Raw genomic sequence first — 10,713 nt, forward strand, 5'->3', positions numbered from 1 at the left:
ACACACTCACAGACAAGTGAGTCTGGAAGGTGACGAATCCAGAGCCAGCACCTTACTGCAACAGACTGACGCAGTAGATCTAAGAGAGGCACACCAGTTTCCACCAATAAGCTGGGAATTGGAGAGGATCGAAAAGCTCCAGTTGCAAGGCGAACACCAGCATGATAGACAGCATCTAGTGTTTTTAGTCTTGATTCTGTGGCAGAGGAATATACCTCACAGCCATATGACAGCTTGGAGGTTACAAACACCTGAAACAAATGGAAGAGCATCCTCCGATCAGCATCCCAAGAGGTATGGGACAGAACCCTCAATAGATTGAGAGCCTTCATACGAGTACATGATGTTTTCAGATTTGCCAAGTGTGAGACCCATGTCAAACGACAATCAAACGTCAGGCCCAAGAATTTTGTCTCTGTCACACAACGGAGTCTCCTGCCACAAACCTGGAGATCAGGGTCCGGGTGTACCCCTCTCATCCTACAGAAGAGCATAGCCACAGTCTTTGAAGGGGAAAACCGAAAACCCTTGGAAGTGGCCCAGGCAGAAATCTTTTCCAAGGCAAGTTGCATACGCCGCTCAATAGCAGACATACGGGAGCCAGAAAATCATATAGCTAAGTCATCCACATAAGGGGATGAGGAAACCCCAGCAGGCAGTGTCAATGATACGACTGATGGCCACTGCAAACAGGAAAACACTTTAAGACACTCCCCTGTGGGACACCTTCCTCGTGGCACGGTGGCGCAGAGAGGGTAGAACCCACACGGACCCAAAATACAAGATCAGTCAAGAAGTCTCCAAGCAACACAGGCAGGCGACCACGTAAACCAAAGGCATGAAGTTGTTGGAGGATGCCATGGCGCCAGGCAGTGTCATAAGCTTTCTCAAGGTTAAAAAACACAGCCACAAGATGTTGCTTGGAGGCAAAAGCTTCACAGATTAATGCCTCGAGCCTGATAAGGTTGTCTGAAGTGTACCGTAATTTACGGAAACCACTCTGCAACAGAGAGAGAAAGCAACCCTTCTCCAGAAACCACATAAGCCTGACATTGACCATCTTTTCGAACAGCTAGCACAGACATGATGTTAAAGTGATGGGGCGATAGGTGGAGACTTTGGAATGGTCTCTACCAGGCTTGGGAAAGGGGAGGACAATACCCAACTTCCAACTCCTCGGAATAGAGCCCTCACTCCAAACCCTTTTAAAAAGGTAAAATAAAAACCAAAGTGAATCTGTCAGTAGATGACGCAGCATAGCGTATTGAATATCGTCAGGCCTAGGAGCAGTGTCACCACACTCTGAAAGGGCAGCACGCAGCTCACGGACACTGAAATCTAAATTATACGGCTCTCCGCCACGAGAACGAGAGTCAAGACCAAGCCTCTCCTGATTCCTATGATAGGTAGCAAATGGCTGAGAAGGATCCTTTGTAGAGACAGCGTAGAACTGATTTGCAAAAGCAGAGGCTACTGCATCTGGTGCAGACACAAGTTCTCCGTGAAGGCCCAACACCGGAGGGGAGGGGGGCGAGAACCTACCAGAAATCTTGCGCACCTTTTTCCACACCACAGACATTGAAGTTGAAGATGTAACTGTAGTAACATACGACCTCCACGAGTTACGGCGAGCATTCTTCATGACCCATCTATAATGAGCACGTGGTTTCGCAAAACTGTATTATTAGAAAAACACCATTACAATTGGCAAAATACCGATGGGCAGCTGCTTTGTAAGTTCCCATGCCATGGTACAGGTCTCCGGGAAAAAACACCAGAAGTCTGTGGGATGGAATGAACCCATGCTGAGAAAATGGTCTTAGTAAAATAACATTCGGCATCATTGATAGTTGAAAAATCACTAACCCTGTTGGCAAATACACGTAGTTCCTCAAAGAGAGACCAATCAGCCCTGTCCAGACACCAACGTGGCAGACAAGCTGCAGGAACAGAGCGAGTAGGCTGGACCACTACAGGATAATGGTCACTACCATGTAGATCATCCAAAACCTCCCAGGAAAAATCAAGGGCACAGTCAGAGGAGGAGATGGTAAGGTCAATGACAGAATACGTGCTAGTCTGAACATGAAAATGGGTCGGCTTCCCATCATTTAGGACAACCAAATCTAAATCCCCAACCAAAGAAGCAAGATCACCCTGGGAATTTGAGAGTGAGTCACCCCACAAAGGATGGCGGCCATTAAGGTCACCAAGGAGTAGGAAAGGGGGTGGAAGTTGACTGATAAGGGTTTCTAGATCAGCACGTATAACAGGAACGGAAGGTGGAAGGTACAGACAACAGATGGTATAACATCTCCCAACGTGCATCTGTACGGCTAGAACTTGAAAGGGGGACTGAATCTCAAAGGAAATAAAGGAGACATCTGAATGGCACAAAATTGCACATCCACCGCTGTGACCACCAGGAGGAAATGCGTGGAAGGCCTCATACCCCCTAATAGAAGGGAACTGTCTGTCCCCCACCATTGTCTCCTGAAGATAGACACATAGTGGGTTCAGAGCAGAGAGTAATAACTGCAATTCCTCCCAATTTGCCATGGCACCTCTACAGTTCCACTGAAGACTGATTGGTACCGATTGACCTATAGTGATTAGTATTAAATATTATGAACTTAGAAACACAAAAGCTATGTCACACCCTTGTTGGGAAGGGAGTGAAAGCACTTCTTCCTAGGTGTGGAGCTGAAGACAATGAAGATTTAGAGTTTCCATGGGTGGAAGTACCCTTACCCCGAGACATGTCTCGCCCATTGCCAGAATGAGTCCGAAGCACAGAGACCTTCTTGGAAGACCCACTTGCCCCGTCCGCACACCCATGTGAGGATTCAGCTGGCACCTCGGGCCAACCGAACCCCCCCCAACCGAATCAACCAAAGGTTGCCCGCTGGGTGATGTATCAGAGGGAGCAAGTGACTGAGCTCTTTGAGTATCTAAGAACCAGGCCCCACCACACCTGAGCAAGAGGCAGGGACGGGAATCCCAGAAGGGCCATCATGAACACCCACAGACTTAGACGCCACCACTGCCTGGGTTGTCGAGCGAAGAGCCCCCTCAGAATCTTCATGCGGTACAGAAGTTTGAACCTTAGAAGGAGGGGAGTCACCCAAAAACTCCTCACTCCCCACTCGTTTGAGGTTTGCAGATGGAACCTCCATCTCTGCACGAGAATTTAAAGCATTAGAAACTATAGTGCCACACTGTAAAGAAGAGTGAACAACAGTAGCAGAGCGGGCAGATGGTACAGGAGCAGCAGTCGGTACGGGAGTAGCAGCCGATGCAGGAGTATGAGAGACGCTGTTTTTTTTTGGATATGTCAGGACAAGGATGCACAGGAAGGACATCGGGAGTTTTGGATGTGTCAGAGCATGGTGTAGCATCGACACAGGTGTTTGTCACAGGAGGAACCAGAGGAACTGGAATGGGGGAGGCACTCCCAGACGCTGGAAGAACCACCGCAGAGGGGACACCCCCAGAGACAGGAGGCACCTCCCTGAAGGAAGCACAGCTGCTTCCAGGCTGCACTTCCTCAGTGGAACCCCCCAGCCGAGAAGGCCGGGAAGTAGAACCCCGAGAATTTGATGGGGCATTGTGTGATGGCAGGGGCACCTGCCGGGTAGCTTTATGGCGAGACAACACAGCAGCAAAGGTAACCCCAGGGCGAATGAACTGCTCCCTTACCCTGGCCTTTGCCTCAGAAAAGGAAATTTTCTCCTTTGTTCAGACAGAAATAATCTCATATTCATACTTGTATACTTCGCAATCCCTTGAGGAGGCTGCATGTGCTCCTCCACAGTTCAAACATTTAGAGGGTTGAGAACAATCATCCATACCATGAGAAATTCCACCACAATTTCCACAAACCTCAGGAAGGCCAGACGCTTCCCGCCTGCAAGAACGGTGAACATGACCAAACCTTTGACAATAATAGCACCTTCTAGGTCGGGGAACATAAGGTTTAACCCTTAACAGCGGTGATGACCTCTGGCAAAGTAAGACAATCATTTTTTTTTTTTTTTATGTGACCAACTCTGGGCATAGGCTTCACAGCCTGCTTTCAGGGCCCAGTAGTCCTCCTAGGTACCGCACACCTCTACATGTCACCACTTCGGTGCTAACACCCACCGTCCTTACTGAACACATGCTAGGGCTGTCTTATACAGGACTGGTGTATTGGTATTAGTGGGAATATTTTTACGACATGTTGGCGAGTTTTCTGGTAGATCAGTAAAGTCTGATATTTATGAAATTCAAATCCTTAAACTGTTCCCTGCCCTAGCGGGATTTGAACCCGGGTCCGTTAGGACTGCAGACCAACTCTCTACCGATCGAGCCACCACCTCCCCCTAAAGATAAGAGTGGGTGTGGCGGTAAAAGTCCCATCAACTTTCTTCATTATTCTTTGTACTGCTACAATTCCCTGAGGAGCCAGCCCCTCTAAGAGGGAAGAATCAGAATATGAGACCAAGTCATGAGAATATACAACCCCCTGGGACTGATTTAGGACCAAGTGACATGAGGCAGATACAGGATAACCAGTGACCATAGTTAGGGACTGGATGCGTGAACTCTCCTCTTCATTCCTGGCTTCTAGCAATAGAGAACCATCACCCTGCAAAGAGACCTTGGACCACTGTGAATCTGAAAACAATTCATGTTCCGGAAGGAAGTACCATTATCCATTTCGAGGATTATGAATTCTGTGTAAGAGTGATTCACACAATCACCAGGTAACAGGTCCATAGAAAGGGCATCGTGATTCGCAGTTTTGGCAGATGACCCGGAGGGTACAGGGTTGTCGGCCAGAGAGTGACCAGTTGATGCCAACTAGTGCGGCTGGTCACCGACCACACTAGTGGTTAATGAATTGTTTAATGTATCCATATACACACTGATGAATATAAATTGGCACCAGGAGCCAAGGGAAACCGCCTACCAGGGAGTGGGGGACCGAGCGTGGTCTGATGGGAGCGGGGTACCTCGTCCCTAGAGAGTGTCCCAAAAAGGACACCCCGTGCTACGAAAGTTTGCTCCCACCAGTGCAAAGACCCCCTTCCCCAACACCCCCCAGCCCAGACACCCAGCCAACCAACTCAGGACAGCACCGAGGCTATCCCTCTGGAGGGCGGCACCGATGACTCATACAGGTAACCTACGTTTCGGACAGCGCTTAGTCAGACCCGTCACCCACAACCCTACCCACATAGGAGACCCTGCCAGATGTCATTACATCCACGGGCAGGCTTGTGGGATCACAGGGGCATGCAAGCCCCCCCACCATGACAAGGTGGCTGGCCAGGGGGGGGAGGCAAGATGGAAGATGTGAGGAAATTGTGGGACCTTGTAACATCTCATGGAAATAGGTTACTGCCCTAATGCAAGTAAGTCGATCTTGATCATGAAACCAGCTTACTATCATGATGCACAGGTGGCGATTAGAGGCACAAACGTGATAGTGACTGAGGAAGGACAGAGGCATCTAGGTACTGTGATAGGAACTAAGAAATTCAAAGACCAATATGTGAGTAATAAGGAAAAGACATGGGTAGAAGAAATTCATATATTATCCAGCCACAAAAAACCAGAACCCCTTGCAGCATACAGGGTGTTTACCTATGGTGTAAAGCACAAGTGAACCTTCGTGATGAGGACCTTACCAGACATCGAGTTGCTGCTACAACAACTGGAGGATGCTATCAGAGATTCATTCCCCCCATCTCTAACCAATGGCCACATCCCCACACCAGAAGAAAGGGACCTTTTAGCACTACCACCCAGGATGGGAGGCATTGGCATTTTAAATCCAGCAGCCGTGGAAAGCTACGAACACAGAAATTCACTCAGGCTCACCGAATGCTTGTCACAGAAGATTTGTGCCCAGGTTGAGACGAGTGAAATCGACCACCAAAGGCAGAAAGACATAAAGACACAGATAATCAAGGAGCGAGAAGCAAGACAAAAGGACCAGCTGCAGCACATAACCGAACATCTAACACCAGACAAGTGCAGAAGAGTTGAAATTGCACAGGAGGCTGGGACATCGAACTGGCTGACAACCCTGCCTCTCAAGGCAAAAGGCTTCCATTTCAACAAGCAAGAATTTAGATGACATAGCCTTGAGCTATGGGTGGCCAATAGAGAACCTACCTCAACACTGTGCCTGTGGCACGGCCTTTGATGCAAACCATGCAATGGTGTGCAAGAAGGGAGGCTTTGTTTGCATCTAACACGATGAAGTATGCGACCTCATTGTCAAAATGCTGCAGGAAATATGCCATGATGTCACGACTGAGCCAGCTCTGCTACCCCTGGACGGTGAGCATTTCACTCACAGAACAACAAACACATCAAATGATGCAAGATTGGATGTCATTGCTTGAGGTTTGTGGACAAATGGGCAGAGGGTGTTCCTCGACATCAGGATAGTCGATCCCTTGGCAGCATGTCACCGTGAACTCTCTCTAAGCTGCACACGAAAGGAATGAACAGGAAAAAAACAGAAACTACCAAGTAAAGATCTAACATGTGGACCACGGTCGATTCACTCCCCTTGTGTTCACAACATCAGGTGGGATAGGTCCAGAAACGAAGAGATTCTACTCGAGACTGGCAGAGGTTCTTTCTGAGAAGAAACGTCAACCAAAGAGTTCTCTTATGGCCTGGATGAGATGTCGACTGTCATTCTTCCTCATGAGGTCTGCACTCCTATGTCTCAGGGGCGCAAGATCAGCAGCCTTCAGGCCTGTCTCTCAGGCAGGTATGGATTACGAAGCTACTGTGGTCGAGACTTGCATAGACAAGCGACTCCAATAGTTTAAAGTCTTTATTTACTCTGTAATACCAATAAATATAAAATAAACTAATAAGAATAATAGAACATGGTTGGTAACCACAACCGTTGGCGTGCTTAGGGCCAATGGATTGTATTATAAGGGTTATTATTGTTAACCTTCTCATTACAACTCCAAATGGTGAACTGTATTAGGAAGGTTGGTTTTGATCTTCACAGTATAATTCCCCAATGGATGGACGTGATCTGATTAACAAAACTACTACTACTACTACTACTACTACTACTACTACTAATAATAATAATAATAATAATAATAATAATAATAAAAATATTAAACAATTATAATAATAAAATTTATAATAATAATAATAATAATAATAATAATAATAATAATGACAACAAATAATAATAATAATCATCTGGACCTGCTTTCCCACCCTAGGAGTAGCAACGTTCGGACAGCCTAAGTTTGCCATTCCAGCGGGCCATGCATCCAATCACTCATCATTCAAGCCCCTGGAATCCTGGCTTTATCTGATACTTCAAAAACATTCACCACATTCTGTACCTTCATATAAAAGTATCCGATAGAGTCAAACCGGACACTGTCACGTTAGAAAGGGGTGCCAAATCCCTCATCATGCACTTCTCACGACATTCATCCAGTCAGCTCGATCTCTTGTCAGTCTCCTAGCCTCACCGACTTCCAAACCTCTTATCCTCACACACTCATCCACCAAAAGCAGGCTGTGAAGCCTATGCCCAGAGTCGGTCACATAAAAAAAAAAAAAAAAAAAAATATCCTTCCACGTTCTCCTTGGCCTTCCTCTCCTCCTTCCTCCTTCAAATTCGCTCAGATATACGTTTTCCACCATTCTATTTTATCCATTCTCTCCACATGACCATACTCTAACTCTTGACTTTTCATTTTCATGCCACGCCATAGTCTCACATCCGTATGTTAAAGTTGGCACTAACAATCCTTCATGTAAGCCTCGTGCATCTGCAACACTCAAGCTTCTGTTTCTTGTCAAGGCCTTCATAACACCAGCTACTTTCCTTCCTTGTGCCACTCTACCTTCCACTTCTTTTGCACATTTTCCTCTATTTTCTATCACTGTACCCCGGTATTTGAACTCTCACCAATTCCAGTCTCTCTGCATTCACCGTAACACACTGGGATTCACCTTCTCTCTCAGTAACTATCACATCACTCTTTTCTGCATTTACTCTGAAGGCACGATGCTCACAGACATCAGCAAAACTCTGCACTAGTCTACCAAGTTCTTGTCAGGTATTTGCAAGTAGTATTGCATTATCAGCATGTAACAAACTTGAGACATTCCAGCCATCATCATTCATTACCAACACCATCCCTCTCTCCATTACTCGTGTTTTACTTCTCTCATCATCCCATCCATAAATATATTGAACAACCATGGGGACATTACACAACCTTGTCACACGCCCACACCGATCGTGAACCATTCACTTAGATGCTTATTTACCCTTACACATGCATCGCTACGGTCATAAAAACTCCTGACGGCACCGAACTGCTTACCATCTACACCGTGCATGCGCAAAACCTTCCACAATCCTTCTCTGTCTACGTTGTCGTATGCTTTTTCCTGATCCGTGAATGCCATAAACACATTATAGACCTTCTCATAAGCCTTCTCCAGTAATACTAATAATAATAATAATAATAATAGTAATAATAAACTAAATGCGTTATTAGTAAATTCGCAGGGTTTGGCTGAAAATATAAGAGTAAGGGAAAGTCTTCACAATATTATTACCATAGTTGATAAATATTAATCCTAGCTGGAACAGATGCTTTATGAACAAATGTGATGCGTGATAATGCTTAATGAATCTAAGCATACACCTGAACCTGATTTTGTTTACCTTCTGTAAAATTCATAATTTATTATAAATGCATCATGGATAATCACTGTATAATGTATAACCAACGTTAATACTATAATACGATACTGCAGTTTTAAATGTACTGCAGTGTTATTGCCATTTAACTACTACCATAATACCGTACTACTATAATGCATAAAATGTATTAATGCCATAACACATGGTAATATCTCTGTAATTGATGTTATTACTGAGTTAACTGTGCTTAAAGTTTAATGGCAGCGATAAGGATGTTAGAAGCTGTCATAACAGTGATATAATAGGTGGTAATAACAGAAGTGATGGCAGGTGCTGTTGTTCTTGAGTAAACCCGGCCTGTCGGGCCGGGCAGTCCTATTATCCGCAGGCAAACAACCACCCCTGCACAGCCGTCCCGTGTTGTGAACCGATGCTCCCTGTCGGTAGATGGAGCCTTGCCACTGCGGGGCGCGGAGAGAGTGGGGAAAGTTTTGCGTCTCGCTGGCTACCATCTAGTGATGTAAATGGTTTCCCGGCCTACAGGCAACAGTTAGGCTTGTTACTCAGTACAGAACCACCTGAAGTAGAAAAAGGAGCAATAAAAATGAAAAAGAAGTTTGGGGAAAGAGGAAGAGAGGATGGCAGACACAGGAAAAGAATGATAAAGGTGAATGAAGAAGGAGGCAGCACTGTCAAGTAGTTCTTAAAGTGATAGTGACAATATTGATAGTGAAGAGATTAGTAGTCGTAGTGACTACAGTATTAGTGATGGCATCAGTAGTACTGATTTTGGTGATAATGACTCTAGTTGTAATGACAGTAGTTGTGATGTCAGTGGCAATGATGGTTTTGATAGTGATGTTAGTAGTGAAAGTAGCACTTACATTAGTACTGCTAACGAGATCTTTAAAAATATTAGTCACTTTGCTTTTCCGACTCTAGTACGTTTGTGATAATAATGGGACTTTCTGTTTGAAGACCAGACATGCCGGTACTCAACTTTAACCATCGACCACTTCTCCAAAAAAGCTGTCCAGGTCTAGTTGGCTGTGGAAACATGCGACCAAATTGGTGAAACTGACATTTACACAAAGTTCCGAACTCATGTTGATTTGGGAACACTCATTTACGCTGGTGTGTGTGTGTGTGTGTGTGTGTGTGTGTGTGTGTGTGTGTGTGTGTGTGTGTGTGTGTGTGTGTGTGTGTGAACTCCTCATAGGGTATTTGGTTTTGAACAAAATTTTTCATTTGAACCTGTCTGCTTACTCCGAAGATCTTCCTCTACATACAATTCTCAGACCATTAGTTTTAGGAGGCTAGCCCTCTCTCAAAAAAAATCAAGTCCTCAAAAATTATAAAATGAGGCCACACTTGGCCTTGGCATCTTAGGGTAACTGTGCAATGGTCTGTCATCCGAAATGCAATATTGGGAGAACGTGACCCCCCCCCCAAACGTTCTTGGGGGTAAGCCGTCCGTCCCCCCCCACACACACACACACCAAAAATAACAGAAAAAGAAAACGATCAGTATAGATGAAGTATGTTAATGAAAATTAAGGATGATTTCGTGTGGTTTCTCCAATGGTCTTTCACGGTATACAATTTTCCAGTCATGATTTTTAGGGGGTCAGACCACCTCACAAAAAAAAAAATCCAGAAATAGTAATAGGGGACAGATATGGCTTTGATTTCTTAGTGTAGATTATACAGTGGACACTTATCCGTAAAGTGATGATTAGGAGCGTGATCCCCCTCCCCTGTGATTCTTGTTTATTTGTGCCATGCTCCTCCGTCGGCCTTTGAGGTGCGTAATGCAAAGACAACAGCTTCACGGCGAAAAAAAAAAAAAAAGGATTATCAAAAATCTGGAAAAAAAAAATGTAAAAAGGGTGCCACTGGGAAATGTCTCACGCAGTTCATTCTGGCAGCCACGATAGAAAGACACTTGAGTATCGTCCTAATCACGACAAACTCAAAATCTTCAGAAATGGAAGTTCTTTGTTGCTCAGAAA

This window comes from Coenobita brevimanus, chromosome 17 (genome assembly GCF_032717465.1).
Source record: "Coenobita brevimanus isolate Jiangsu-jjx chromosome 17, ASM3271746v2, whole genome shotgun sequence".
Classification (NCBI taxonomy): Eukaryota; Metazoa; Arthropoda; class Malacostraca; order Decapoda; family Coenobitidae; genus Coenobita; species Coenobita brevimanus.